Source organism: Monodon monoceros, unplaced genomic scaffold, assembly GCF_005190385.1.
Source record: "Monodon monoceros isolate NGI ecotype Baffin Bay Population unplaced genomic scaffold, NGI_Narwhal_1 Super_Scaffold_11, whole genome shotgun sequence".
In the NCBI taxonomy this organism is placed as follows: Eukaryota; Metazoa; Chordata; class Mammalia; order Artiodactyla; family Monodontidae; genus Monodon; species Monodon monoceros.
Genome location: NW_021703767.1, coordinates 55,991,571 through 56,003,276, shown reverse-complemented (window position 1 = coordinate 56,003,276; position 11,706 = coordinate 55,991,571).

The following is an 11,706-nucleotide window of genomic DNA, read 5'->3' as shown; positions in this document are numbered from 1 at the left end:
TGTCTTGGTGTGTTTCTCCTTGGGTTTATCCTGCCTGGGACTCTCTGCACTTCCTGGACTTGGGTGGCTATTACCTTTCCCACGTTAGGGATGTTTTTGACTATAAACTCTTCAAATATTTCTCAGTTCCATTCTCTCTCTCTTCTCCTTCTGGGACCCCTAGAATGAAAATGTGTTGCGTTTAATGTTGTCCCAGTGGTCTCTTAGGCTGTCTTCATTTCTTTTCATTCTTTTTTCTTTATTGTGTTCTGCAGCAGTGAATTCCACCATTCTGTCTTCCAGGCCCCTTATCTGTTCTTCTGCCTCAGTTATTCTGCTATTTATTCCTTCTAGTATATTTTTCACTTCAGTTATTCTATTGTTCATCTCTGTTTATTTGTTCTTTAATTCTTCTAGGTGTTTGTTCTTTAATTCTTCTAGGTCTTTATTAAGCATTTCTTGCATCTTCTTGATCTTTGCCTCCATTGTTTTTCCAAGGTCCTGGATCATCTTCACTATAATTATCCTGAATTCTTTTTCTGGAAGATTGCCTATCTCCACTTCATTTAGTTGTTTTTCTGGGGTTTTATCTTGTTCCTTCATCTGGTACATAGTCCTCTGCCTGTTCATTTTGTCCACCTTTCTGTGAATATGGTTTTCATTCCACAGGCTCTAGGATTGTAGTTCTTCTTGCTTCTACTGTCTTCTCTCTGGTGGATGAGGCTATCTAAGAGTCTGTGCAAGCTTCCTGATGGGAGGGACTGGTGGTGGGTAGAGCTTGGTGTTGCTCTGGTGGGCATAGCTCAGTCAAACTTTAATTTCCTTCTCTGCTGATGGTTGGGAGTGAGTTCCCTCCCTGTTGGTTGTTTGGCCTGAGGTGACCCAGCACTGGAGCCTACAGGCTCTTTGGCGGACTCTGGGAGGGCTCATGCCAAGGAGTACTTCCCAGAACTTCTGCTGCCAGTGTCCTTGTCCCCGTGGTGAGCCATAGCCACCCCCTGCCTCTGCAGGAGACCCTCCAACACTAGCATTTAGTTCTGGCTCAGTCTCCTGTGGGGTCACTGCTCCTTCCCCCTAAGTCCTGATGTGCACATTACTTTGTGTGTGCCCTCCAAGAGTGGAGTCTCTTTTATCCCCAGTCCTGGTCAAAGTCCTGCAATCAAATTCCACTAGCCTTCAAAGACTGAATCTCTGTGAATTTCCCCTCTCATTGCCAGACCCCCAGGTTTGGAAGCCTGAAGTGGGGCTCAGAACCTTCACTCCAGTGGGTGGACCTCTGTGGTATAATTGTTCTCCAGTTTGTGAGTCACCCACCCATCATTTATGGGATTTGATTTCATTGTGATTGTTCCTCTCCTACCGTCTCATTTCGGCTTCTCCTTTGTCTTTGGATGTGGAGTATCTTTTTTGGTTAGTTCCAGTGCCTTCTTGTCATGATTGTTCAGCAGTTAGTTGTGATTCTGGTGCTCTCACAAGAGGGAGTGAGTGCACATCCTTTTACTCTGCCACCTTGAACCCATCTGAGTGTGTCCAGGATGATGCCTGCTCTCCACAACTTATCCAGATTGTCTTTCCTCCATGGAAGGAGGATTATAAACCATTTCTTAATCGTATTCATTCTCCTTACAGATCTTGGGATTTGTTAGCCTCTGTAGTTGCATGAGCCAGTCAGCCAATTCCTTATAATGAATCAATCTCACATAAGTCCTCTTAGCCCTTTTCCTTCACTTTTGGTCAGTAATCCTTTTCTTGGCTAGTTTGCTGATTTTTTCCATCTAAGATATGCCACAAGATTGATGGCCTGAGACCTTCAATTTCAGCTTTCCTTCTTTTGCAAGTTAGGATTGGGTTTGGGTCAACTCCTCACAAAACTTTTTTTATTGCTACCATTTAAAGGTTAGTTCTGATCCAGGAACCTATCAATTTGAACATCAATTAGATCATGTTCGAGGGGGGTGGTTCGGTACTGCCAGGTCACGGAGCTCCCTGCAATCGGCTATGTCAGACTCCTCCCCCTTGAATTTGTATTTAGTCTTTCCTCAGTCAGAATATCCCACAGGAGTTTAGATGGGACTGCCTCTGGGCCAGAACAGGTTAGCCACATTAGTTCCTGACTAACTTGGTGCATTAGGGAGTGGCACAGCTGTCTGAGATGGTGGTCTTCTCTTTTGTCCTTTCTGCAGAAAAGGAGGAGTTTGCAGACTTCTTGCTTGGTGAGAGCTAAAAGCATGTGGGATTCCCAACAGGATACTCACCATATTGCTGGGCAGCTGGAATTCTGTGCTGGTACTGGGAGGGGAGCCCTTGGAACTTCAGTTGATAAAGAATCACCCAAGATTCACCTCACAAGCAGAAAGGGGAGGAGAGGTTGCACAGTGTGTATTTCCTGTTCTTGCCAGCAGCTCACAGCTTCTTAATAATGGGGTTCCTGGTCTTGTGTGTGGCTCACAGAGCTCCCCAGCCCACTTCAGAGATACTGGCACTTACTGAAAGAGGTCAAGCCACTGTCACATATCTACCTTGGGACCCTTTTACACTCAGGCATCTTCAGTGCCTTTCCTTGAACTCAGATTGTGCATCCTTATTCCATTTTGCCTAGTGGTCTTTAATAACTGGCCTTTTCCTGGTCTTACTTCTTGGCTCACAGGTCTGGCCACTTCCCTTTATCAAACCGAAAGTGACTATGGAGAATGTGACTGTTGAACCCTGGAGGTTGGTGAGCCCAGTGAATAGATGTAGGCAAAAAGGCCATGATCTATCCCTTTGTGGTTCCCAAAATTTTGTTACCAACCCTCCTACAGGTGCCCAACAAGGCTACTTCTGCCTGGTGTCATTTGAGCCAATAAAACAAGACCAAGTTCAGTTCAGAAGCAAAGGAAGCCTTCTTTGATCAAAGAATCGAGTGGTGTGAGCTTGCACCCTAGAGTACATGCTCTCCCTGAAAGGGCATGAGGAGCATGGCTGCTTTATAGAGTTCTTGTCTGCAGGGAGGGGAGGGAGAGAGGCAGGGTTCTTATAGATGGGGTGCAGTTTTGTTGCTCACAGTGCTCCAGATTGAGATGCCAGATGCAGCATCTCTACAAACGGCCTGATGAGCTGAAGCGTCAGTTGCAGCCATTTTGCACCAGGAGCTCTGGTCTGAAGTGCCGGGTGCAGGACCTCTGCATGTGGTACCCTATGAACAAGTGAAACTAGACTAAGACAAAGGAAAAGGTTAGACTTCATTTTATTACCCAGATTCTATTTTTATTTCCTGAGAATTGTTAATAGGCTCTTATGGTGACACTTTTAAGGATGAATGATAACAGCACATCTTTGCATAAGAGGAATGATTCAGCAGGGAGGAAAGTTTGGTTGATTGTAGAAGAGAGAAGGGATAACTAAGGAGCAAAATTCTTGAGAGAAGATGAGGGACTTCCTGTTTGATGCTTAAGAGTAGGGAGAAAATATCTTAAAATATTAATCTTTGTTCTCCCCGGCCAACATCCTTGTATGAAATCTTGCATATGTAATTTTGTATTTTTTCTCTTAAAGAGAGATCCTAAACTGCATAAGTTTGAAGCCACTAAAAACCTGAATCCAGCTGTAAGGGGGAGTATTGATGCCATCCCACAATGCAGGGGTACTTGGTTTTGAGCCTGCCTGTCTTAAGTTCAGAGAATTATTCTTAGCTTTTGTTTGTTTATTTTTAATTTTAGACTAGAATTTCTCTCAGTGGCTATGGGCTCATTTAACAGGTAGATAATCTAGCATTATATGCACCAATCTGGGAGGTCTGTGGAGTGTGTCATTATTTATGAGAACAATTTCCAATTTTCTATAAGGGCAAGTCCAGCAGTGTCAGCACAGGCTGACCTTCATATTTAGATGTACTTTTCTCCTCATATTTATTTGCTGCTGCCTCAAAAAAGAGAGAATGGGCATATTGGCCAAACAGAGATATACACCATAAAACCCTTGCTTTTCTAACTAGAGTTGCATCCATAGTGTTTCCCAAATTAAAGTTAAAATATTTGGATTTTTAAGACATCTCAGTACCTGATGAAGGGAACAAGAGACCAGGAAGAAAAAATTTTAAGACACCAGCAGTTGTTCTTCTAAGAATGGGAAATATGTTATGTTCAGAGAGACAACAAATAATAGGATAAAAATGATCCACTCACTTTCCAGAAGCATTCTAGATAGATTGCTATTTCTGAAGTTGAACACATATGTGAGCATACTAAAGAGTTATTCATCAACAGCATTATATCCAAATCCCAGAGCTTTAGGTATGGTCTAGCATGGTGGTATGAAAGGAACCTGACCAAGTATAATTCCATGGACTATGGCATTCTAAGTAATCGTGCACTAAAATAAACTAGTATTCTGTCCCTGGAGTTTGAGCCACCTTATACTGTCTGCCAGGGAGACATTGGAGGTCATACCTGGACTTGAAGAGTAAGAATGGTCAAATACCCAGGACTAAGGAGGATCAAGAGAAAAATCTACTTCATCTGCCCTGTGTATGAAATGGGGTGGGTTATCAATTTGAAAGGGTGCCCAAAAGTGTTTCCAGGGCCTCTGCCAGTTTTCAAAGTTCAATGGAGAAGGTAATTGCGGGGGAGGGTGGTAAACTACCTAGAGGCATTTATCTATTTAGATGACATAATCATTTTTGGCAGCATTCTGGAAAAACTAGAGCAAAGACTTCTTAAAGTTAGGAAGGGCAAGGCTTTGGATGTGCCCTGATAAGTATTAATGCTGACAAACCTTTATTAATTATGATGGGCAAGTAAAGACACAGCATAAAGTTCACAGTTCCTGAAAAAAATATCTGATAGCTCCAATAACATCAAATTAAAAACTTTCTTTGAGGTTAGTGATGACCAGAGGACACTGAAGAGTATTTCCTAATTGCTAAACCATTAACAATTTGACAGATTACCCCCTCAAGGAAGGCCACAGAGCACACAGCATGTGGCCATATGGCCATGTTTCTTCTCCAACTTTTCAGGGATTACTGGTTGAAAGCCTGTGACCAGGCAATCGTGGAAACACATTCTGGCTACTTACCTGGAGACTATTCAAAGCAGGAAGCCTCTGAAATCAGTGTGCATGGATTTTTCTGACCCTGGACTTGGTGCTTGTAATCTGATCCAGTTTGTTTTACAGGCTATCTTACTTGGCAACACATATTATAAACATGAGTTTTTAAAGTACAGGAGGTTTCAACTTCCGTTCTTAAAAATGAACTCATTTATTTTACAGCCTCTAGACAAGGTGAGATCTAGAATGCTTGTTTGGAAAGAAAGAGGAAGGACAAGTTTACTTCAGGTAGGGAAGGTAGGAAGGAAGGAAGGAAGGAAGGGAGGAAGGAAGGGAGGGAGGGAGGAAGATGAGCTACAAAAGATATATATATATATATAGATATAGATATAGATATATAGAGATATATCTATATCTCTCTCTATATACATATTCCAATTTTTCCTAAATCGGTTTTTACAGTGTGCCTTTATTTTCTGATTTCAAGAAGTGTGATTTCCCCAAAAGTCAGTTTCACAAACATAAATTAATAATTCTTAAGCCAAATGAAAATGACTTTTTTAAAAATAAATTTATTTATTATTTATTTTTGGCTGTATTGGGTCTTTGTTGCTGTGCGCGGGCTTTCCCTAGTTGGGGTGAGTGGGGCCTACTCTTCGTTGCGGTGCAGGGGCTTCTCATTGCGGTGGCTTCTCTTGTTGTGGAGCACAGGCTCTAGGCACGTGGGCTTCAGCAGTTGTGGCACGCAGGCTCAGTAGTTGTGGCACATGGGCTTAGTTGCCCCGGGCATGTGGGATCTTCCCGGGCGAGGGCTCGAACCTGTGTCCTCTGCATTGGCAGGTGGTTTCTTAGCCACTGCGTCACCAGGGAAGTCCCGAAAATGACTTCTGATTATCTATACTCCCATTCATCTCTGATAGTGCCAATAATCAGAAGGTACAGAATGAAAGTAGGCTCAGATTCTCCAGGTATAGAAAATAAGGCCGAGGAAAATGCAGCATGTCAATCAAAGTCTTATGGTAAATCAGTAATAAAGCTAGGAATAAAACGTTCATGTTCTAACTTCCAGTGATAGGGTCACTAATTTACACTATTCTGCTTCTAATGAGCTCTGATTATTTTAAATATAAAAGTTCAGTTCTTTCACAATGCTAAGCATGCTGCAGGCTGCGTTGTATTCATGGCATCCCTGGAAATAGAAATGGAAAAGTCCGATTAGGTCATCTTGTCCACTTCCTGGAGACACAACTACCTCCATTCAACTGCAATGGCTCAGCTGATGAAAATTTCATTGTGAGTTGAGAACTGATTGCAGAACACAGTCAGCAATAGGAATTACGCTGAATGGGATGATGGAATGGGCTTATTAAAAAAAAAAAAGGCAGAAACCAATTGGGGAAACACTAGGGGGGTATTTTTCTCTCGCAGCACCACACTCTAAGTGACTGTTAGAGGTCATAATTCATCTGTGGAGAAGGGTATTGGGTTTATTCTAAATAAATGTGAAAAATAGTACATCTTTCTTAGGAAGACCATTCAACAGAACTGAATTCCTAGCAGTCCCTGAAGTCAGTTCTATTTTGTTCTGTTCTCATAAGCTGAATTTCAAATCAGGGTAGAAACAAAAAGATCTGGTAGAAAGTGGATGTTTCTTTAACACATAAGAAAATTTAGCTCCCTGATGTTTGTGCAGCTTTCCATGATACCTCATCCTCTGCTTTTGTAACCTAGCAAGTCATCAGAAAAGACACTTTACTAGTCACCTTAACAAGCCCAGGTAAACCCCTTAGGCTTCACTTCCCGTCTTTACCTCATCACAGTGCCCATTTTGTTACTTCTTTGACTTTAACTCTTGGAGGTACGGTAGTTAAGTGACTTGCCTAACATCATAAGACAAATAGTTAATAGGGGAGCTTGACTAGAACCTGCCTCCTGATCTATTTCTCCTACTGCATCCCTGTTCTAGCTAATGCTATGACCATCCACCAAGATGGAATCATGAACTCCATCCTCCTTATCCGTTGGGAGGGCAAGTCTTTTAATTCTACCTCAGAACTATCTTCTGAACTGGTCACATCCTTTCCATCCTTATTGCTTCTACCTTCCTCTACCCTTTTTTATCTGTCACCTGAACTCTAGCAACAGTTTTCTAAATGATTTCCTTGCTACAGATTTCTCCCGTCTCTAATCCACCTTCATTTTATACAGTTTCCAAAGAAACAATTATGCTTATGTCCCTTTTGTATGCAAAGACATCCAAATTCCTTCAAGTGACATCCCAAATCTAATCAAACTACTTCCAGAATACCTATCTATATATTTTTTTACTATACTCTTTATCCACTCTTGCTAACCATTATGAATATTATGTTATTTTAAAAAACACAACATGCCCTTTTAAGTCTCTATGTCGTTAGAATTAAATTTGGACTTATGGGACAGAAAAAAATGTTATAAGTGGTTCACACAAGAAATAAATTTGAATTCCTTTCACATAAAAGAAGTTGAGAGATAGGCAGTCTGAGGATGGTGTGGCAGCCCCACAATTATCTCAGCCCCAGACTCCTCTCTTTCTGTCTTACCATTGTCAGCACTTGCTTCCATACTTCTTAAATATGCTCAGAACCCAAGGTGGCTTCCAGAGCTCTAATGATCACATTTGAGTTCCAAACTGACATCAAGAAGAAATATTCCTTCCTTTCCCTTTAAGGAAACTTCTTGGAAGTCTCACATCATATTCTTACATCTCATTGTATAGAACTTTGTCACATGGCCATGCAGAGTTACTTGAGAAGCTGTAAAATGTAGATTTTGAGCTGTGTTTTTTTCCAACCCCCCATAAATGTAAGATTTCTGATAGAAAGGCAAAGTCTAACCCACAGCTTTAAAAATCAACTAAAATGCCTTTACTTTTCCCCTAACTTGCAGAAGTTTTTCCTGCCATGCTTATCAAACACTTGTTATGTATCTCAAATATGTGAGATACATATATATATATATATGATATATACATATATGTGTATATTTTAATTTTTTTTTTTTTACTTCTAGTTCCCTTACCATATGGAAGACTTTATAGGTAGAGATCATGGCTCACTCAACATTTTATCTTGACATCTAGCACAGAGTAAGTCCTTGATAATTGTTTTTTGAATAAGTGAATGCATGCATGCATGCATGCATTATTAAACCATGTTTTCTGAGGTCCTTGAGTGAATAGCAGTTTATGCCAATGATAAAATTTGGGCCCTATTTTTGTGTTGGTTATGAAGACAGCCTGGCTAAACCTTACAGGCAGGGTCTCTGCATATGGTTGTGCTGGTTGGTCACTGCGTTAACACAACCAGAGGGATGACTGAGGTCTGAAATTCAGGCCTTGTTCCCTCCCCCCATATCACGTGCCCTGGAGAGGGGCTGCATCAGCCTGGAGGGGGTATTTTTTCTGTTTGCCCAGAGTTACTATATGGGCTTACACTGGACTGCGCATGGTGGTGGCTAAGAGGCTTGGGAGGCCCTTAACCAGGGAGCGGTGTCTACCTGGCCATCTGTGGGCTACAGAGTTGCAGGAAAGCACAAGGAGGGAACATCACGTTGACCCTCAGAAGCAGGAGACTGAGTATCTCATTTCACCTCTTTCTCTCTGTTCCTCTGGCCGTCACTTGAGCACCCCTTTATTTACATTTCAACTTCCAGAACACAGGTACTCCCACCACTAAAGAACTGGGGATTATAGCCTCCATGTGGAGAGCCAGAAATTTAAATCAAAGGGAAAGCATCTGAAGCCACTTGGAGTGACTGTTCTGAGGCTGCAAATGGTTCCTTGCTGAACCTACTTTAAGTCAGCAGCATGGAGGGCAACTTGGAGACGGAGAGGCAAATGCAGGGGGATGGAGAATCCCACATAGCGTGGTCATGGTCCAGCCTGCGGTCCTGGGAGAAGAAAGAACTTTCTGCATTCTCTGTGTCTGCTTCACTGGCATTCACGATGCCACTTTGAGTACCTGATTGTTTTAGTGAGGTTGTGGAGGCTTGTGGGCTCCTGGCCCACAGAAAGCTGCTCCCTCCAGTAAGGTGGCCATATATATCCTATGAGTTGTGATGCTTGGGATTGTTTTCCCATCAGCTCCTGAAGCGGGTATTCCTGAGTTCCTCCCTGGACACTGTACATTGTAAAATGTGAGGATCAGAGTTATTTATTACTGGCACCTTCCTCTCCAGGGGGTGGATCAATTTCCTTTTCTCCAGATGGTTCTCACAGGCCAGCAAAAGAAGGGACTGCTGGCCATCTGCTTCCTGTTGCCTTTTCAAGCTGGCTAGCCACTCAGCAAGGTTGGTAAAGCCCAACGCACCAGCTGTCAGTCTAGGCTGCCCCCCCGACCTTGCACCTTGCAACACTAGGTGTGATAGCGCAGGGACCATGCTGAAATCAGTTTGATACTCATGAGGCGGGAAAGCTTCCTCCCAAACCCAGGCCAGCCAGCTTCCCTGAGGACAAACATAAAAAGATTGCCTGCCCTGGGACTTCCTCTGACAGTGGTATTCCACTGACTTGATATGGGATGAAAGGGGATGACTTTGCATAGAAGAAAGGCAGTGTTTGTGGTCAACAGACAGGACAAATTGTAGCATCATTCTGAATCCCATATAAGTAAAATAATTCAATCATAATTTACCCTCCCATTTTTGTTTTCTGCTTTTTCTAATTAGGTGTTTATTTATTTACAATGACAAAATAAATGTCTGCTCATTGCAGAAAATCTGTAAAGTCCTACTGGAGATTTAAAAAGTCACTTGTAATTCCATGAACCACAGAGATAACTTACTATTTATTTTGTTGTTTAACCATTGTCTTTTTTTCTTCTTAGCATATTTAAACTCACATTCTATATACAGTTTTTCTGTTTTGGTTTTGTGCCTTAATGCTAAATATAAACATTTTTAACAAATAAAAATAATCTTTATGAAAATATTTTTGGTGACTAGTATTATAATGCATGGAAATGTCTTAATTCACTTAACCACTCCCTAATTGCTGAACACCTAAGTGTCCATCATCGGATGAATGGATAAAGAAGATGTGGCACATATATACAATGGAATATTACTCAGCCATAAAAAGAAACGAAATTGACCTATATGTAATGAGGTGGATGGACCTAGAGTCTGTCATACAGAAGTAAGTCAGAAAGAGAAAGACAAATACCATATGCTAACACATATATATGGAATCTAAGGGAAAAAAATGTCATGAAGAACCTAGATGTAAGACAGGAATAAAGACACAGACCTACTAAAGAATGGACTTGAGGATATGAGGAGGGGGAAGGGTAAGCTGTGACAAAGCGAGAGAGTGGCATGGACATATATACACTACCAAACGTAAAATAGGTAGCTAGTGGGAAGCAGCCGCATAACACAGGGAGATCAGCTCCGTGCTTTGTGACCATGTAGGGGGTGGGATAGGGAGGGTGGGAGGGAGGGAGACGCAAGAGGGAAGAGATATGGGAACATATGTATATGTATAACTGATTCACTTTGTTATAAAGCAGAAACTAACACACAACTGTAAAGCAATTATACTCCAATAAAGATGTAAAAAAAAAATTTTCCCAACTTTTCACTATTTTAAATAATTCTATAATGAACATCTTTGTGCATAAAACTTATTTTTGTGTTTTAGATTATTTCTTAAGGATCATTTCCTTGAGATAGAATGACTGTGCCAATTTTAAGGAAAATTTACTATACTGCCAAATTGCTTTAAAAAAAAATATATATATATATATATGGTGCTTGTTTCACAGTTTCTTCAACAATAGATATTTTCTTCCTTTTTGAAATTTCATCTGATTCAGTGCATTTTACCATCTCAAAACCATAAGTTTTAACAGGTAGGTATGGATAGAGGCACTAAACCTGTTACACTGCATCAGACCTTCATTATGCCAAGTTCCATGCAGTGGATCTAGGATTATAACCTGCACACTGATTCAGAAGTAGGGATGTATTATGAATCACTGTGCTTGAAAGGGATCCGCTGTGCTCAGAGCCCCAGAGTGATGCTCCTCTTTGCACATTGCTTTCTCATTGGCTCACCTCCATTAGCTGACTCTGTGGCAGTCATTGATAGCCCTGGGTCTTTAATGGCTATTTTCCAAGGCCAGGTGGCCTCACCTACAGGGAACAGCAAGAGTGCTCTGCAGAGTGGTGAGGCTCTTAGCGCCAAGTTGGGCGTGATGGTTGGCTCTCAGAACAGAGGTTCAGCAGGAGAGCTGGAGTCCTGCTAGGAAGCCAGGCTGCTTCAGAGGCACTGGGGTGAGAGGCCAGCACACCTGGCCTTCCCTGGACTTAAGTCCATGGTCTGAAGTGCCCAATGGGTGGTGATGTATAACTGTGTTATACCATCTATCATAGCCCCAGTTGTTTCTTTAGTTCTATATTTGCTGAGCCTTTTAAGTCTCTCACTAATTAGTACAGCTTTTCCACCACTGGCCCTGTTGAAATTTGTGCCTTCTCTCAGATAAACCAAATCTTGCCTATCTTCCCAGGGACCACTAATTCCATCCCTCTAGTAATATATTCTACTAATTCTGGACTACATTTGTCTTTCGCTTTTCTATATTTCCATAGTTTTAAAAAATTATTATTGGATACCAAACATTTTGGTATTTAATCAACTATAATTTTGTATCTTTTCCT